General features: G+C 34.6%; 1 pseudogene; it reads left to right on the top strand.

Annotated features, from left to right (window-relative positions):
- Positions 1-1,069: 1,069 nt before the first annotated feature.
- On the top strand, positions 1,070-2,027 carry LOC121399709 (annotated as a pseudogene).
- The last annotated feature ends 1,230 nt before the right edge of the window (positions 2,028-3,257 follow it).

The raw sequence follows: 3,257 nt of genomic DNA, 5'->3' as shown, positions 1-3,257 counted from the left end.
ACCTTTAGCTAGTGATCAGTAGATCTCAAGACCCTGTCAACAAGTAGCTTTTCTAAATCATTCTCCTATTTCATGATTTTCATTCAGATTCATTTCAATAAGGTTATATAAGAAATGTATGTTTGTTTAAATATAACGTTATACATTTTCTCATAAATCAGTATTTAAGTATTGTTTTCCATTCTAACAATGTTTTATGGATGTAGATCATAATGAGACATCATCTAAAAGAAGAACTCACGTTAGAAATGTATGAGTGCTCCTGGGTTACACAGATTAATTGGTTCCCAGTGCAATAAGTGGCTACTGCCTTAGGGGATGCTCTTTATAACATTATCATCAGCAATGACATGTGTTGAATAACATGTAGGGGGTTATTTACTAAACTTCGATTTTTTTCTAGTTGAGGTTTTTAGGGCAAAAACTCAAAGGAAAAAAAAAAAAAATTTTTCAAGAGAAATTTTTTTAGACTTATTATACCTCAAAGCTGCTAAAAGTCTGAATCCAAAAATCCACCATCTGAAACCTGCCAAGGTCATGTATAAATCAATGACAGATGTCCCTTTTACAGTTTGAAAATATCATAATCTGTGCTGGGTTTCATCTGATAATCCAAAAGAAAAAGTTTTTAGCCGATAAACCAAAAAAATTGAGCGATTTCGGCATCAAATCTGAAAAATTTGCAGGAATTGAGTCTTGTTCAATTTTATCAAGTCTTTTCCTGACCTGACTTTTTTGAGTTGTTTTATTGACAAATAAGATAAAATCATGGATGGGAGTTTGGTTGAGCTTGGTTTACTAAAAAGCGATAAATTTGATTTTATCTAAATAACCCCCTAAATGTAGGTTACTGAAAAATTTGTACAAGGAAATAACTTGTATTTTATTGAAACAGATTACATTACTAATCATTTTATGTTACATAGTACCATGATATCACAGTGAACATGGCTGCTTCTGAAGGACTAATATGCAGAAGATAGAGAACAGGTGTATGAAATATGAATACCAACAGAATTTCGGGTACCTTTTTCTTTCGTTGCAGGTATTTCCAAAAAAACAACTCAGAATGGAATTGTATCTTCTTATAAAGGCGATTGTGTTTATTCTTTTGGCACTATTTGGTATTCCTGGAAATATCTATATCATCTTGAAATTTTGCTCTATACGGGTAATAGAAAAGAGACTCTTGGCAAACAATACCATCCTTACAGTTTTGGCTTTTGTCAACCTTCTTGTTGTCCTTTCCCGTGTCATCCCACAGTCCATGCAAGCCATGGGAGTGGAAAATTTACTAGACGACACTAGATGCAAATTTGTTATATTCACTTACAGGATGAGCAGAGCAATGTCTATTTGCATTACCAGTTTGCTTAGCTGCCATCAGTGCATTCTCATAGCCCCAACCACCAATGTATGGGTTTTTCTTAAGCAAAAAGTGACCAGGAATGTTTCATTCATCATATTGGTCATTCTTTTAATCAATCTTCTACTTTACCCAGCCAGCATCTTGTACTCAAACTCTAGAAAAAACTCTACAAGTTCACCTTACACTCTGCATTTGGTCTACTGTGATATAGATTTCATTACTTACATTTCCTACATTTTTTGCATACAGAGATTTCTTTTTTGTCGGCATGATGGCTCTTGCAAGCAGTTACATTGTGTATGTTTTACTGCAACATGCCCAGACAGTTAAAGCCATTAGGTCCAGATCCCAAAGAAAATCAGCCGAGCAAAAGGCTTCAAGAGCTGTTATCTTATTAGTAGCTTTTTATGTTCTAATGTTTGGGTTGGATAATGCTATGTGGGTATATACATTGACTTTAACCAATGTCACAGCTGATATGAATGATGCCAGGATAGTCCTTTCTTGCTCATTTGCGACACTAAGCCCCATGGTTATCATTGCTACAAACCCCAGATTGCACCAGTGGACAACTTTATCAAAACAAAACAGGACACCATCCAGAACTTTTGAAAGGTTTTCTGAAGCAAGCATTCATGTTAAATCGGTCACCAAGTAATAATGATGGGAAAGAATTATTTTAGGTTTACAATATACATTTGATGGACCATGTAATTTATGATAAATAAACTGATGATGCTAGCAATAGCTCTTAGGTTGTTTTTTCACTAATTTATCTAAGTTATATTTGAGACAAAGCTGGAAACTTAGAACACTATTTGTTTATTCGATCAGAGAACAACACTACCAGCTGAATCGTGAATGCTTATATAATGCCTTACTGATTTGAGTGTGCAACCTTGTGTGGAACTGTTTTTTTTCCTTTCTGTATTTTTCTTTGCTTTGCTAAAACTCAATAAAAATAAAAATTATTCTTCAACTTGTCTCAATAAATCATGATCAATATTAATATTTATTGGAATATCAGGAACAATAATTATTACCCAAGGCCTATGTGTTTTCACATTACAAACTAGTTAACAGTATGGCTGATTCCCATTTCGCTGCGCTACAAAATTTACGAATTTCCCGTGAAATTTGCGATACTGGTGAAGAATTAGCGAAATGCAAATTTTGACGCCAGTGTCTAAATTTTCGCGGCTAAACCCAGTGCAGACTTCAAATTGAGATAGGTGCCTCTCCCATTGACTTATATAGGACCTCGACAAGTCTGAGATGGCGGATTTTTGGATTCTGTCTTTTTGCAGCATCAGGGTATAATACTTTAAGGGGCCGATTCACTAACTTCGAGTGAAGGATTCGAAGTAAAAAAACTTTGAATTTCAAGTAGTTTTTTGTGCTCCTCGACTATCGAATTGGCGTAAAGTCCCATAGGCTTCTTTTCCAAGTTTTTGATCGAATAAAAAGGCATTCGATCGAATGAAAATCCTTCGAGCGAATATTCGATGGAGCGCCTATTCGACTGGCGAATATTTGCCAATTCGACTATTCGCCAGCGCGTAAATTCGCCCGAATTGCCTATTCGATTCAATTCGATTCTATTACCCAGTCGAATTCGACCTTTTAATGAATTCGCCCCTATATCTCAAAACAATTGCGTTTTTCCCTCTAAAAGTTTTCTAGTGAAAAAAACTAGAATTTTATTTTAGTTTTTATTTTATTTAGTTTCATGAATTTATTTGCAGGTGACGAAATGCGGAAATTTTCTCGCAAATTCGCATCTGCCGAATTTATTCGCCCATCACTAATTGTAAGTCATATAAAGTCCTTTTTTATTACATATATTAATATGTGAGAATTTCCTGCTTTGAGCAAATTGTATCTTCAC

The sequence above is a fragment of the Xenopus laevis genome, chromosome 2L, assembly GCF_017654675.1.
Source record: "Xenopus laevis strain J_2021 chromosome 2L, Xenopus_laevis_v10.1, whole genome shotgun sequence".
Taxonomy (NCBI): Eukaryota; Metazoa; Chordata; class Amphibia; order Anura; family Pipidae; genus Xenopus; species Xenopus laevis.
The sequence above is the reverse complement of the archived record's forward strand: the minus strand, read 5'-3'. Positions and strand labels throughout refer to the sequence as shown.